Consider the following 17,039-nt stretch of genomic DNA (forward strand, 5'->3'; position numbering starts at 1 on the left):
CAAATCTCTCCTTCAAAGCTCAGGAATCTATTCAGAAGAGGGAACCAAAAGGTTGTAAGAGCCAGAGCTGATGGATGATCCCAAGGAAACAGCATCTTCCAGAGAAAATAGGGATGATGCATTTGTAAACACTCAGATACTGTGGAAGCACTCACAAGATTTGAAAGATATTTAAACCAGAGAAAAATCATACCTTAGAGAAGAAGTGGATATAGAATCCCACCCATTACCAAGAAATAATTGAAATCTATACTTGCTGGGAGAAGGGGAAACCAGTTTTCTCCAGTGGAATGACATGGATATATCAACTGCTCTAGGGCAGGCCTTAAAGAGAGAAGTAGTTTACAACACAAAACAAACTCTATGTTTTCCACTGTGTTTTCTTTTTTTTTTGTGGTTTCGTGTTTTTTGTCTTATTTTTCACTTTATTTTCTTATTATTTTGGGAAGACATAAAGAAATCATGAAGTTAGATGGGTAGCAAGAGGGGAGAATCTGAGAGAATTTATGAATAGGAGAACAAATAAGATCAAATATATTGCATGAAAATGTAAAACACCCCTAATGTTCCCTATCTATCCTGGAGGGAAAAATAAGCATATCAGTTTATTTTAGATGAAGATCATATCATGTCTGATCAGAATATATTTGATTAAAAATGAAAATAAATAAAAGTTCCTCACAGTGTATCAGTCCTTTATAAATGCTAGGAAAATAATGATTAAAATGTAAATATATAAAAAAATATAAAAAATATAAAAAATAAAAAATATAAAAAATATAAAAAATGTAAATATAAACTATACCCTCAAAAATCCAGCTAAATGATGATACAATGACAGGTACATTAGGAACATAAACAGAATGATACATACACAAAGATGACAGCAACTTAGGAAAGGAAGTGAAAATTTCCCTCCATGTTACAGTCCCTAATTCCAGAAAAAACAAAACAAAACAAAAACAAAAACAAAAACAAAAAAAAAAACATTGTTGCTTCTTCTCTTGCACCTGGCCTGGCCTCTTTCAGAACAAGCAATCATACCAGTTTTAACTAGACTCCAAAGATGAGCCTAAGTATTCTTGCTCAGTATCCCTAAAAGGCTTTCCCTATAGTTTCTGTTTAAGGATTTTGAGTGTGTGACAGGCATAAAGTCATGCACCCAGCATGAATCACTGCATGTGAATATCAGAACCAGAATGGAGTTCTGTAGTTGGTTAGGAATTGAGCTATTGAAGTCTAAGAACTTATAGACTACAGTTCATATGAAAACACAGGCCACATTGCCATGTTGCTCATACTATAATCTCTCATCTATTCTTCTAGAATATAGGAAACAGTTGTGAATCGAGATAATTTTCTTCACCACTGCATCTCAAATGCTAAACTTGTACCAAGGGAGGATGATTAATAGCCTGGGTCTTGAGGGATTAGAAAGAATCTTCTGGGGTTTGAGACGAAAACATATTTTAACTCTAAATCCCTGTGAACTGGCATATATCAGAGAGACTGTTAAGGAGGTAACCAGATTATTAAAAATTTCAGATGATAAAAGCATGAACTACAAATGTGGTAAATATATATATATATATATATATATATATATATATATATATATCCCACTGAATTTAGCTAGTGATGCTTACATGAACATGAACAGGTGGGGGTGCTATCTACTAGAGTAAGGCTAAACTACTAGAGCCTATGTCTCTGAAGAAAACCATTCCCTCCATTTCCAGCAACTATTAACTGTTCATAGTTCCTCAGGGAGGGATGTATTCTCACAATCCCCTCCTCCATCCAGTAAATTGTATGTGATCCCAATCTTGTACAGGTCTTACTCAGATCAACCTAGCTGCTGTGAGTTTGTGAGTGCAACAGCTATTCCGTGTCCTAAAAACAGCATTTCATAGGATTTCTCCCTATTCTCCGGCTCTCTCTTTCTGCCTCTCTTTTGCCATGTTCCCCGAGCCTTGAAAGGGAAACATATTTGTTTAATGGTAAAGGATGATGACTTGAAATCAACATTCAGAAAAGCAGTGTTTCGGATGGAAAACAGTTTCCAATAGCTGATGCTCAGAGGAGAGCAAACAGGCCAAATACACAGAGCTTGCTCATGAGTGCAGATTCACAGCTGTTACAGGTTAGTGTTCTTGCTCTGTCCAACCCTTCCACATGACTTTTTATTCTGCATGTTTTTTAGGTGTTCATAGTTTTCATCAGGTTTTATCAATGAAGGCAATAGCACAGGCTGAACTGTTCAAGCAATGGTAAGTATCATAGTCCAGTTTGCAAATGAATTTACTAGGATGATTTTTCGGGAGTTACCCTTTTAAAGTCTTTTGGGAACACGATGCTTAGGAGAAAAACTTCTTTTAGATTCTTCACTAATATACAAATGAAAGAGGAATGCAATGCCTTTGAGTGAGATTTAATCTCTCATTCTGCTGGAGCAGAAGAAAGAGGCAATCTGTAAGTTTAAAGGTGCACCAAAAGATGGATTCATCTAGCTGAATTTAAAGTTGGTTTAGAAAGAAAAGGTGGGCTTAGATGAGCACTCACAAATTGTAATTTATGAGCAATCCATTTTGGTTACATAAAATTATTTAGATATTTTCTTCCTACAAAACTCCATTTAACAAAAGGAATTTGGATGGCAGGTGGACTGTCAGGATAATATTAATAATCAGTACATGCTACAAGCTATTTTATATTTAATAGCCTGGATCAGCATCCAGGTTTCAGAGGCACTTTTTTTTCCTCTTTGAATCTTTTAGATGACTTGTGAAGGGATGAAGCAATTTGAGATGCTTGATCAAACAACTTCTCTTTTTGAATGGTTCAGTGGCAGCTGCTAAGCACATAGAACTGAGCTTATTAAAATGAAGGAAGAACCACAGCCAGTAAATGCATCAGAATTTATAAATTGGCTTGGGAAGAAAGGAATAGTACACCACAATTAAGCATCTTGTCATCAGTTTTCTAGCTTGCAAACACATGAGCCATTCTATCACATAATTTATGTGAACTCAAAGTTGTAAGAAATTATGGCGCTTTAAAGATGCCAGTTGATAAGGAGAGGAAGCCAGAGCCGCAAAAGTCCACTGCCATCTAAGTAATGTCGTCAAATGTAGAGCAAATACCAGGTTTTGAGAGAACTCAGCTAGGCATACAAGAAAGCAGACCTGGCTCTCAGACTGGGTCTTCAAAGTCTGATTAGGTATTATCCAGTGTATAGAAAAGAACACATGTAGACCTGACAAAAGGCCTGGAGAACTGATGAAATTGCAAGGTGAATAACATCACAAAAGTGGACTACAAAGGCTCTATTATTAGATCCATTGGTTCTTAGGATCCATTACAAACTCACAAGTTTCTGATACAATGACAATGAAATAAACTCATAACACTGACATTTATCTACATCCTGGTGTTATAGCTGATTCCATAGCAAGTTCTGTCATAGTTGTGGGCTCTGAACAAGCTGGAATGAAACAAAGATGAGCATAAACTTTTCTTCATCACCAGTATAAGGAAATATTTCAGTGTTTCTATAAATTAACATGATAATGTTGGCTAACTAGTGCTGGCTCTACTTTATTTTGCATTTTGGCCCTCTCACAGCTCCACAGATCATTGACTGTAATGTTCACTTTTTGGTTTAAGAAAGTGAAAAGAAGGTTAAGTAGTTTACTGATGGTTAAGTGGCAAAGCCTTAGAACACAAACAATCTAACTAGAAACTAATGTTGTTCTACCTCAAATGCCACTTACATTTTACAGAATAAAATCAATATATGATGAGCCACCTTTAAGAAGTATGCCAAAATGCAACAGTGTAGGAGCTAGGGAAAGGAAGAGTTATTCTTGGAGAAGTCAGAAATGTTTTTCAGAAAGTGTTTTTGATGTTTAATGAGGGTTCTCAATATCCAATGCAGAAAAAGAGTTTCTGAGATAAGGAGAGGTATTAACTGTATATAAGGGAGTCAAGGGTGTTTAAGGCAGGCAGGGAATAGACCTCTAAGGCCAGCAACACCTGAACTGTATATCCAAGAAGGATAAATGTGAGGTGAAAAAATGTCCAGTAAGACTTCCAGGAGTAAAACAGCAAGCAAAGATATGTTGAAGCAACTTGAACATGAACATTTTAACCAGAAACTAGTTAGAATACCTTCTAACTAAAATATAGAAAGCTAAGAGCCTCAAAGAAAAGATATTTTCATTTTCCAAAATACTAATTATGAGGCCAATCATTTTACATTATTTACCATCAGATAGAATTTAAAGTATTTATATATTTTCAAAGGGGAGTTAATGACATTCTTGGTATAAGGATATCATGTTGAAAGGTATCCAGCTAAAGAGGAACATTGGAAAATTCCAAGTGCTATAAACAGAGCTTGAAATAGCATACATTTGTGAAAATGGTAACAGGTAAGCATTAACCGTTCCACACTGGCATTCTTTGTAGTGTAATAAAAGTCTTAAACAAAGTGTACACATGGTTTGACTCAAGGAATGCCATCCTTTCATTCATATTTTGGGAAGATCATCTTCATAACTCCCAGATGTTGGGGAACACCAGAAGAAGAATAAAGTGTGTCAAAATACAGGAATACTAAGAGTACATGGTAGAGAAAGGAATAATATTTCACTTGCAGGATCAACTTAAATGTCCATTTTATTTTATGGAGAATTTTAAGTTTATTCATTCTCAACTACACTGTAAATCATATATTAACACCATATTGTGGTATTAATTGATTACCATTACAACTAGTAGATCTTAGGAAAGTAATTGTATTAGTAAAAATTTCACTTCTTACTGTGAATGAGACCTTTGAAATTAATCTCCTAAAGGCTTGAGTTTTCTGATATGTTAAATTTAAAATGACCTATAGTGTTCTGTAAAAAATTAATAATATGTTGATGATAACACCAGCTGAGGTTACCCAGACCTAGAAAGACAATCACCACACTCTCTCATCTGAGACTTTTAGCTCAAAATCTTCAGATGTGAGTGTGTATGCTAACGTAACTACACAAATCAGAAAAATAAAACAGGACAATTGTTGGGTTGGAGGAGTAGTAGAGTGTAGAACAGCAGAGTACATATGACTTAATTGGAAGAATGAGAAAATCAGGGGATCTCTAATTAGGGACAGGGAGTAAAAATATAGAAAGAGGAAGGGAGGTAAAATAGCAGCAAGGATGTCTAAACAGTCATAAGGAATCAAATTATGAATTACCTAAAGAGCCTATAATACATCAAAATGATGATTAGACAAATTTTAAGATATGGTTTAAAAATGAAAATTTTCTGCCTGGGTTGAAAATGCTCTCTCTAAGAACTAAAGACGAGTTAAAACTCCAATAACCTGGCATGAGATCCTTCTTTGGAGTTGTTAATCAGGGGTGTCCAAGAGACTCCCACAGCATTACAGGATATTGTTGTTGCTCTTAGCTACTCCAGAGGTAGAAGGTAAGTTCCTAGCACTGAAGACACCATTACCTGAAGACATAGTACCCAAAAGCCCCTGATAGGGAACTGACCTGAATGCATCCTCCGTGAGGACTAGATTTCATCATACCAGAAGGCACTGAGAAGCTTCCAAAGGAAGTGAGCAATGAATAGTTTAAGTCATGGGTCTTGAAGCAAAACCTACCAGCAACCTCACTCTACTAAACCAGCATAATCCCTAACTACATTCTAAACATTTGTTCTTATTCCCACAGATAAGTGTAGTGTTAAATGCACATCAAAAACAGACAAACCATCAGAGTTCTATAACCAAACAAAATGCAGAGTAGTGGAGCCCTGTTCCAATTTAGACACCTACAATACAACTCTTATACTCACTTAAGGTTCAGAGATCATTGTGAAAGAAATGGCAGAAAGATTATAAGAGCTTGAGGAAGAGGGAATTTGCTGTGAGATTGGTATACTTATAGAGTCTCACTAACATGATTGCCTGTACTTTTGTCTTTTTTATTGGATATTTTATATATTTACATTTTGTAATGTTATCCCTTTCCTGGTTTCCCCTTCTGGAAACACTATCCTGTCCTCCCTTCCCCTGCTTTTATAAGCTCTTTATTCCCCCCACCCACTCCTACATCACTGCTCTGGCATTTCCCTAAACTGGGATATCGAGCCTTCACAGGACCAAGGGCCTTTCTCTTCATTGAAGTCCAACAAGGCCATCCTCTGCTACATATTTGGCTAGAGCCATGGGTCTGTCCATGCATACTCTTTGGTTGATGGTTTGGTCCCTGGGAGCTCTGGTGGTCCTATTGATTGATAGTATTGTTGTTCCTATGGGTTGCAAACCCCTTCATTTCCTTCAGTACTTTCACTAACTCCTCCAATGGGGACCACATTCTTAGTCCAATTGTTGGCTGCGAAAATCCACCTCTATATTTGTCAGACTCTGGCAGAACCTCTCAGAAGACAGCAATATCAGGCTCTTGTCAGCATGCACTTCTTGGCACAATAGGGTCAGGGTTTAGTGTCTATGTATGAGATGGATCCCCAGGTGGGACACTCTCTGGTTTTCCTTCAGTTTCTGCTCTACATTTTGTCTCCATATTTCATCCCATGAATATTTTCTTTCCCCAACTAAGAAGCTCTGCAGCATCCACACTTTGGTCTTCCTTCTTCTCGAGTTCATGTGGTCTGTAAATTGTATCTTGGTTATTCCTAGTATTTTGGGCTAATATCCACATATCAGTGAGTGCATACCACGTGTGTTCTTTTATGTCTGGGTTATCTCACTCAGGATAATATTTTCTAGTTCCATCCATTTGCCTAAGAATTTCATGAAGTCATTGTTCTTAATAGCTGAGTAATATTCCATTGTGTAAATGTACCATATTTTCTATATCCATTGTTCTGTTGAAGGACATCTCGATTCTTTCCAGCTTCTGGCTATTATAAATAAAGTTGCTATGAAAATATAAGAGCATGTGTCCTTTTTATATGTTGGAGCATCTTTTGGGTATATGCCCAAGGCTGATACAGCTGGGTCTTCAAGTAGTACTATGTCCAAATTTCTGAGGAACCACTGGACTGATTGCAACAGTGGTTGTGCAACCTTGAAATCCCATCAATAACGGAGGAATATTCCTCTTTCTCCACATTCTCGCCAGCATCTGCTGTCATCTGAGTTTTTTATTTTAGCCATTCTGACTGATGTGAAGTGGAATCTCAAGGTTGTTTTGATTGCCATTTCCCTGATGACGAATGATGTTGAACATTTGTATAGGTGCTTCACAGACATTTGGTATTCCTCAGTTGAGAATTTTTTGGTTAGCTCTGTACCCCATTTTTAACAGGGTTTTTTGGTTCTCTGGAGTCTACCTTGTTGAGTTCTTTGTATATATTGAATGATAGCCCTCTATCAGATGTAGGATTGGTAAAGATCTTTTCCCAATCTGTTGGTTGCCATTTTATTCTACTGAAAGTGTCCTTTGCTTTGCAAAAGCTTTGCAATTTTATGAGGTTCATTTGTTGATTTTTTATTTTAGAGCATAAGCCATTGTTGTTCTGTTCATGAAATTTCCCCCTGAGCCCATGTATTCAGGCTATTCCCCATTTTATCTTCTATTAGTTTCAGAGTATCTGGTTTTATGTGGAGGTCCTTGATCCACATAGACTTGTTCTTTGTACTAGGAGATATGTATGGATCAATTTGCATTCTTCTACATGCTGACTGCCTCCAGTTGAACCAGCACTATTTGTTGAAAAAGGTGTTTTGTTTTGTTTTGTTTTTCTTTTACTAAATGATTTAGCTCTTTGGCAAAGATCAAGTGACCATAGGTGTGTGAGTTCATTTTTGTGTATTCAATTCTATTCCACTGATCTACCTGCCTATCTTTGTATCAATATTATACAGTTTTTAACACTATTACTCTCTATATAATACAGCTTGAGTTTAGAGATGGTGACTCCGCAGCAAGTTCTTTATTGTTGAAAATAGTTTTCGCTATCCTGTGTGTTTTTGTTATTCCAAATGAATTTGCAAATTGCCTTTTCTAATTCTATGAAGAATTGAATTGGAATTTTGATGGGGATGGCATTGAATCTATAGATTGCTTTCAGCAAGGTGGCCATTTTTACTATATTAATCCTGCCAATCCATAAGAATGGAGATCTTTCCATCATCTGGGATCTTCTTTGATTTCTTTCTTCAGAAGCTCAAGTTCTTGCTATACAGATCTTTCACTTTATTGTGAAATAATCCCCCAAAAATATTTTATATAATTTGTGACTATTGGGAAGGATATCTTCCCCTAATTTCTTTCTCAGCCTGTTTATCCTTTGAGTAGAGGAAGTCTAATTATTTATGAGTTAATTTTATATCCATCAACTTTCCTGAAGTTGTTTATCAGGTTTAGGAGTTCCCTGGTGGAATTTTTGGGGTCACTTAAGTATACTATCATATCATCTGCAAATAGTGGTATTTTGACATCTTCCTTTCTAATTTGTATCCTTTTGACCTCCTATTTTGTCTAATCGCTCTGGCTAGGAATTCAAGTACTATATTGAATAAGTAGGGAGAAAGTGGGCAGCCATGTCTAGTCCCTGATTTTAGTGGGATTGCTTCAAGATTTTCTCCATTTAGTTTAATGTTGGCTACTGGTTTGCTGTATGTTGCTTTTATTCTGTTTAGGTATGTGCTTGAATTCCTGGTATTTCCAAGACTTTTAACATGAAGAGGTGTTGAATTTTTTTCAAATGCTCTTTCAGCATCTAATGAGAGGGTCATGTGGTTTTTTTTTTTTTATTTGAGTTTGTTTATACAGTGGATTTCATTGGTGGATTTTCATATATTGAACTATTCCTGCATTCTTGGGATGAAGCCTACTTGATAATGATGGATGATCATTTTGATGTGTCCTTGAATTTGATGTCCAAGATTTTATTGATTACTTTTATGTCTATATTCATAAGGGAAATTGTTCTGAAGTTCTCTTTCTTTGTAGGGTTTTTGGGTGGTTTAGGTATGAGTGTAATTGTGGCATCAAATAACGAATTCAGTAGTGTTCCTTCTGTTTCTATTTTTTGGAATACTTTGATGAGTATTAGTATTTGGTCTTCTTTGAAGGTCTGATAGAATTCTGCACTAGGCCTGGGACTATTTTGGTTGAGAGAGTTTTGATAGCCGCTTCAATTTCTCTAGGGGTTATAGAACTGTTTAGATGCTTTATCGAATCGTGATTTAACTTTAGTACCTGGTATCTGTCTAGAAAATTATCCATTTCATCCAGATTTTCCAGTCTTGTTGAGTATTGGCTTTTGTAGAAGGATCTGATAATTTTTGAATGGCCTCAGTTTCTGTTTTTATGTCTCCCTTTTGATTTCTGGTTTTGTTAATTAGGATACTGTCTCTGTGCCCTCTGGTTAATCTGGAGAGGGGTTTATCTATCTTGATTTTCTCAAAGAACCAGCTCCTGGTTTTGTTGATTCTTTATGTAGTTCTTTTTGTTTCTACTTGGTTGATTTTAGCCCCTGAATTTATTTCCTACCATCTACTGTTCTTGGGTGTATTTGCTTCTTTTTTTTTCTAGAGCTTTCCCTTGTGCTGTCAAGCTTCTAGTGTTTGCTCTCTCCAGTTTCTATTTAAAGACACTCAGAGTTATGAGATTTCCTCCTAGCACTGCTTTTATTGTATCCCATAAGTTTGGGTATGTTGTGCCTTATTTGTCATTAAATTCTAAAAAGTCTTTAATTTCTTTCTTTAATTTTTCCTTGACCAAATTATCATTGAGTAGTTACTTGTTCAGCTTCTATATTTATGTGGGCTTTCTGATGTTTTTTTTTGCTATTGAAGAAAAGCCTCATTTTGTGGTGTTTTGATAGGATGCATGAGATTATTTCAATCTTCTTGTATCAGTTCAGGCCTGTTTTATGACCAATTATATGGTCAGTTTTGGAGAAGGTACCATTATGTGCTGAGAAGAAGGTATATTCTTTTGTTTTAAGATGAAATATTCTATAGATATCTGTTAAATTCATGAGGTTCATAAATTCTGTTAGTTTCACTGTATCTCTGGTTAGTTTCTGTTTCCATGATCCATCCATTGATGAGAGTGCGGTGTTGAAGTTTCCCATTATTATTATTGGAGGTACAATGTGTGCTTTATTAAAGTTGCTTTTATTAATATGGGTGCCCTTGCATTTGGAGTATAGATATTCAGGATTGAGAATTCATCTTGGTGAATATTTCTTTGATGAATATGAAGTGCCCTTCCTCATCTTTTTTGAGAACTTTTGGTTGAAAGTCAATTTTACTTGAAATCAGAATCGATATTCCAGCTTGTATCTCGGGACTCTTTGCTTGGGAAATTTACTCAGAGATCGTGTCTATCTTTTTCACTGTATGCAGCAAAATGTTATGTCCTGTTTATATACCCAGTCAATCTATATCTTTTTATTGGGTATTTGATTCCATTGATGTTAAAAGATATAAGAAAAAGTGATTTTTGCTTCCTGTTATTTTTAAAGGTAGAATTATGTTTGTGTGACTATCTTCTTTTGGATTTGTTGACAGACAGTTTTTTCCTTTTTCCAATTTTTAGTTTCCATCCTTATGTTGTAGTTTTCAATCTATTATCCTTGGTTGGCTGAATTTGTGGAAAGTTATGTGTAAATTTGGTTTTGTCATGAAATATCTTGGTTATTCAATCTATGGTAATTGAGTGTTTTGCTGGGTATATTAGCCTGGGTTGGCATCTGTGTTCTTTTATGGGCTGTATGACATCTGCCTAAGTTCTTCTGGGTTTCATAGTCTCTGGTGAGAAGTCTGTTTTTTTTTTCTGATAGGTCTGCCTTTATATGTTACTTCACCTTTTTTCCTTACTGCTTTTAATCTTTCTTTGTTTTATGTATTTTGTGTTTTCATTATAATGTGACAGGAGTTTCTTTTCTGATACAGTCTGTTTGGAGTTCTATAGGCTTCTCATATATTCACAGGCATTTCTTTCTTTAGGTTAGGGACATTTTCTATAATTTTGTCCCTTTAAGTTGGGAATCTTTACTCTCTCCTATACCTATTATCTATAAGTTTGGTCTTCTCATTGTGTCTTGGATTTCCTGGATATTTTCAGTTAGGAGTTTTTGCATTTTGACTGTTCTTTCAATGTTTTCTATAATATCTTCTGCACCTGGGATTCTTTCCTCTATCTCTTGTATTCTGTTGGTGATGATTGCATTTATGGCATCTGATCTCTTTCCTAGGTTTTCTATCTCCAGCATTGTCTTATGATTTTTATTATTTCTATTTCCATTTTTAGATCCTGGATGATTTTGTTCAGTTCCTTCACCTGTGTGATTTTGTTTTCCTGTAATTCTTTAAGGGATTTTTGTGTTTCCTCTTTAATGACTTCTACCTGTTTACCTGTGTTTTTCTGTATATAAGGGATTTATTTATGTCCTTCCTAAAGTTATCATCATCATCATCATCATCATCATCATCATCAGATGTAATTTTAAATCCAAATCTTGCTTTTCCAATGTGATGGGTTATCTAGGACTTGCTGTAGTGGGAGAACTGGGTTCTGATGATGGCAAGTAGCCTTGGTTTCTGTTGCTTATGTTCTTGTGCTTGCCTCTGACCATCTTGTTATCTCTTATGTGACCCTAGTTGTGTCAGAACTCTTTAGAATACAGCTATCCCTGTGATTCTGTGATTTCGGAATCCTGGGATACTGAGGTCCTGTGTGTGTCAGAGCTCCAGGAGTCAAGCTTCCACTGGGATTCTGAATTCATGTGTGACCCAGCTCCTGAGATCCTGTTGTGTCAGAGCTCCTGGGAGTCAAGCTTTCTCAGGGGGATGCAGGAATGGCACAGTTGTAAGCTGGGAGAAACCCATGCTTCTGGCTGGGCAGGGGTTTATGTTTCCTTGGTTCCTGTGGGGAATCCCAGTTAAGCTGTGTGCTGGGAAAGATGTGTTGTCCTCAACTATGATCTTGAGTGTTTCAGAGCTCCAGTGCTCCTGGTTGTGTCTGATATCCTGGGAGTCAAGCTTCTTTTGTGATCCTGTGATCCTGGGTGTTTCAGAAAACCTGGGAGTCAGCCTCTTTCTGGGTGTTGAAAGAAAGGATGCAGATCCAGTGCCCAAGGTCGGCTCTGCGTGCAGGTTCCAACTAGAAGGACCCCATGCCACTTGCTGGGTTCCTGTATCCCTGAATTCCGGGGGTCCCAGTTACTCAGGGTGTTGGGACAGTTTTATGGCCTCCTCACCTCTGATTCTGGGCATGTTAGGGCACCTGGGAGTTGGCTTTTCTCTGGGTGTTGTGGGAATGGGTACAGAACCAGCACCCATGGTCTGCTCAGGGCACTGATCCAGACCAGAAGGAACCTGTGCCACCGGCTGGGCAGGGGTTCTTGGATTCCAAGGGGCCCAGTTACTCTGGGTTTTGGGGCAGACGTTGTGGCCTCCTCAACTGTGATCTTGGGCATGTTAGAACACTTGGAATTCAAGTTTCCTATAGGTGTTGTAGGACTGGGTGAGGAGCCAGTGCACAAAGTCTGCTCCCCTTATGATGTAAATGTGGCAACCAGGAGATGGTTTATGAACTTAAAACAGTATGAACTGTAAGAATAAGGACACATGATTTGGTCAAGTCACTCATTGAACAAAAGACCTACAATAAAGACTTTCTCTTCAGCCTTAAGAGTGTTCATTTTATATTCTCTGGTGAGTTTACCTTTCAACACTTTTGCTATGAAAAGACAAAATGACCAAGGTAGCTTATAAAAGAAAGCGTTTAATTGGGGTTTACTTACAGTTTCAGAGGGTAAGTCCATTACCACAATAGTAGGCAGCTTGGCAGTTGGTAGGAAGGCATGGTACTGAAGGACTAGCTGAAATTTTATATCTGACCCACAAGTTACATGCAGAAATGGGGGAGACTGGGTCTGATGTGAAATTTTGAATTCCCAACCCCATAACTACAGTAATTTGCCTCCTTGAATAAGACTACACCTCTAAAGGGTTTACTAACTGGTAACCAAACATTCAAGTATGAGCCTATGGGGACCATTACCATTCAAACTATCACACTACCTAAACAGGAGCTGAGTATGGATAATAGACATGTAGTGGGATGAGAGAAGTCCCAGGAGGCCTCAATCTTATACCTAGAACTAAAGGCAACTAAAGAATGCAAAAGGGAGTAAAATAATTTTCCCAAGGGAAGAGCTTACTAATTAGTTAGTCAATATAAAATAATTGGCTGTTCAAACATACATCTAGGTAAAGTTGTAGACTTTGTAGGTTGTACTTATGTATTTAAGGATATGTGTATACACATTTATGAGTATAACACCAATTACTGAAAGAAAGGATAATACATTTAAAAAGCTGAAGTTTGGAGGGAAGACAAGAAAAGAAAAATTAATGCAGTTAAATTATAATCTCAAAAACTAAAAGAAATATTTAAAAATAAAGTCTGTAGATAAGGGTCTGAGTTCTTTAGCAATTTGTCTAAGATAATTTTGTCCTATGAATGATTTTTCTGTAACTATTATAATAAATTATTACAAGCTTAGTAGTTTAATACAACATTCTTTCTTATAATTCTGGAGATTAAAAGTCCAAAAATGAGTCTCATTGGACCAAAATTTGAGGAGTTAGAAGAGCTCTACTTTTTGAAGTTCCAGATGGATAATCCATTTCCTTCCCTTTTCTTCTAGAGCAGTGGTTCTCAACCTTCCTAATGCTGTGACCTTCTAATATATTTCCTCAGATTGTGGTTATCCCAACCATAAAATTCTTTAGTTGCTACTTCATAACTGCAATTTTTTACTATCATTAATTGTTATGTAAATATGTGTTTTCTGATGGTCATGTGCTACTCCTGTGAAGGGGATTGTGATTTACAGGTCTAAAATCACGGTTTTAGAGGTTGTCTGTGTATAATGGTTCAGCAAGTTCAGTAAACTAGCAACTGTATTCACAGCCTAACAATCACCCCTGTCTCTTGTACCTCTCTCTGAATACGTGATTACACTGCTTTTTACTTGGACAATGCAGGATATCTACCTCAGTGTACATTCACCTGATTAGCATATTCTGCTTGACACAGCTCACAAGAAGTGAACAAAGCCAGATCTGGATTCCTAATGCCTCTGCTTCTGACAATTGTGTTCTTTCCTAATAAGGGCACTATAGCAAGATATGGCAACAACAAAACAGATCTTTGTCTACAGACAGAAAATGACTGAGATGGCTTTTGTGAGTTTTACTAGGTACATTCCCATCAATAACTTAGGTGATTAGCAATTTATATTGTTACCCTTACTCATTTATTATAATATTTTGTCACAAAAAACAATAGAGCAGATCACAGAATGGTTGTGATTGTCTGCAGTTTTGTATTTAGAATTAAAGAGACAAAAGGCCATGGCCATGACTGACACCATCTTAAACTCTCAGACTTTGATCCAAAGTTCTCATTTATTGCTCCATATGCTAAATATAAACCAGAAGAAACTCCAAATTTTTGGATGCCATTTACTCTATATTCAATTTGTAGGCACTTTAGATAATCCCTTTTTTGTGGGGGGATTTCATGATGGGCAATGGGGTTGTATGCTTGGACTTTAGTATACTACCCCAAATCCCAAATTGAAGGCTTAAAAGAAAGTATCTATATCTGGGGATGCTTTACCTTAGGGTCTTGTTCTGTGGGCTAAATGAGAACTCTCCAACAGAAGGATAGTTAGTCCTAGTGTGTCTTAGGACTCTCCCACAGGCAGAAGACGTGGTGCATATGTCTACCACAAGTAACTTGAACAAGAGGCCTTAGCGTAAAGATTGTGACCTATATCATTCTTGCAGAAATGTAAGAGCCTCCATCAATTTTATTCTTATATTCTGACATTCGTCATAGGAAACCTTAATAAATACTCTGGATTACATGTGCAAATGTTGAGTCAATTGCCAAGGAATGTGATTTCTATTCCATCCAAAATATATTCAAGGAAGGTACATGGAGCACTGAGTGTTCGGTCTATGATGGGTGAAAGTTACATTATTTACCTGCAGAGAATATTTACTGTGATACAGAAGTGAGAAAAAAACCAGACTGTTGGAGAATGAAGAGATCGTTGCAGTAAATTCTCCAACCAAAATATGCCCATAAAATGAAAACACAACTCAATTAATATGAATACAAACTGCACACCAAGATTGGGCAGATCTACCACTACACTACTCTGTTCCCCAGCTATGAGATCCCTTATAATTTGTAGTTTCTCCAGACCATGTTCTTCAGCTCCATTTTCCTTCTATCTTTCCTCCCTCTATCATTCTTTTCTCTCTCCTCCCTCCTTCTTCCTCAAACTTTGCAGCTCTGCCTTCCCTTTCCCTGCCTAATCACTGGGTCTAGCCTTTATTTTACAAGTTAAAATGGGGAAAAGGTTCTTATGAAGTCACCTGATTATGTGATTCATTACTTGTCCTAGGCAGACCATCTTGGGGAAGCAGAATCGGCATAAAAGTACAAACAGCACCAGGATGATCCACAACATTTAATCTCTTACATTGGTACAGAATTTATTTGATACAAATTTAAGGTTTTCATTAATATGAATTTCTATTTATTTATTATTTATTTATTTATTTATTTATTTATTTTTATTGGATATATTTCTTTATTTACATTTCAAATGTTATCCCCTTTCCTAGATTCCTGTCCATAAGACCCCTATCCTCTTCCCCTCCCACATAAGGGTGTAACCTCTAAATCTACCCCCCCTTACCATCCCTCCCAACTTCCCCTGAACTGGAGGTCCAACCTTGGCAGGACCAAGGGTTTCCCATTTCACTGGTGCCCCAACAAGGCTATTCTCTACTACATATGCAGTTGGAGCCCTGGGTCAGTCCATGTATAGTCTTTCAGTAGTGGTTTAGTCCCTAGAAGCTCTGATTGGTTGGCACTGTTGTTCTTATGGGGTTACAAGCCCCATCAGCTCTTTCAATTCTTCCTCTAATTTCCCCAAAGGGGATCCTGTTTTTAGTTCAGTGGTTTACTGCTAGCATTCACCTCTGTATTTTACATGCTCTGGATGTGTCTGTCAGGAGAGAGCTATATCTGGTCCCTTTCAACATGCATTTATTAGCTTCATCATTCTTATCTCGTTTGGATAACTATATATATATATATATATATATATATATATATATATATATATATATGCCACATGTGGGGTAGGCTCTGAATGGCCTTTCCTTCAGTTGCTGCTCTCTAAACTTTGTTTCCATATCCCCACCTATGAATATTTTTGTTCTCCCCCTTTAAGGAGTGGACACATCCAAATTTTGGTCATCTTCTTGAGATTCCAGTGGTCTGTGGATTACATCTTGAGTAATTCAAGCTTTTGGGCTAGTATCCACTTATCAATGAATGCATACAATGTGTGTTTTTCTGTGATTGGGTTACCTCACTCAGGATGATATTTTCTAGTTCATTCCATTTGCATATGAATTTCATGAAGTCATTGTTTTTGATTACTGAGTAATACTCCATTGTGTAGATGTACCACATATTTTGGATCCATTCCTCTGTTGAAGGGCATTTGGGTTCATTCCAGCTTCTGGCTATTATAAATAAGGCTGAAATGAACATAGTGGAGCATGTGTCTTTGCTGTATGTTGGAACATCTTTTGGTATATGCCCAGGAGTGGTCCTCAAGTAGTGGAATGTCCAATTTCCTGAAGAACCTCCAGACATATTTCCACAGTGGTTGTATGAGTTTGCCATCCCACCAGCAATGAAGGCGTGTTCCTCTTTCTCCACATCCTCACCAGCATCTGTTGTCACCTGAGTTTTTGATCTTGGCCATTCTGACAGGTATGAGGTGGAATCACAGGGATGTTTTCATTTGCATTTCCAACATGACTAAGGATGTTGACCATTTCTTTATGTGCTTTTGGCCATTCGATAATCCTCAGCTGAGAATTTTTTGTTTAGCTCTGTACCCCATTTTTAATAGGGTTATTAGGCTCTCTGAAGTCTAACTTCTTGAGTTCT

The 17,039-nt window shown here is 37.0% G+C and overlaps 1 long non-coding RNA gene across 1 annotated transcript in view; it reads left to right on the forward strand.

The window, feature by feature from the left end:
* The window catches only part of LOC102550475 (uncharacterized), a 41,314-nt gene that overhangs the window by 12,081 nt on the left and 12,194 nt on the right, over positions 1-17,039 (forward strand). Inside the window, exons 3-4 of the long non-coding RNA XR_015672794.1 lie at positions 2,204-2,270; positions 15,472-15,553. This is a non-coding gene — a long non-coding RNA (uncharacterized LOC102550475). The remainder of the gene's footprint in view (positions 1-2,203; positions 2,271-15,471; positions 15,554-17,039) is intronic.

Source organism: Rattus norvegicus, chromosome 2, assembly GCF_021556685.1.
Source record: "Rattus norvegicus strain SHRSP/BbbUtx chromosome 2, alternate assembly SHRSP_T2T, whole genome shotgun sequence".
NCBI classification, from domain to species: Eukaryota; Metazoa; Chordata; class Mammalia; order Rodentia; family Muridae; genus Rattus; species Rattus norvegicus.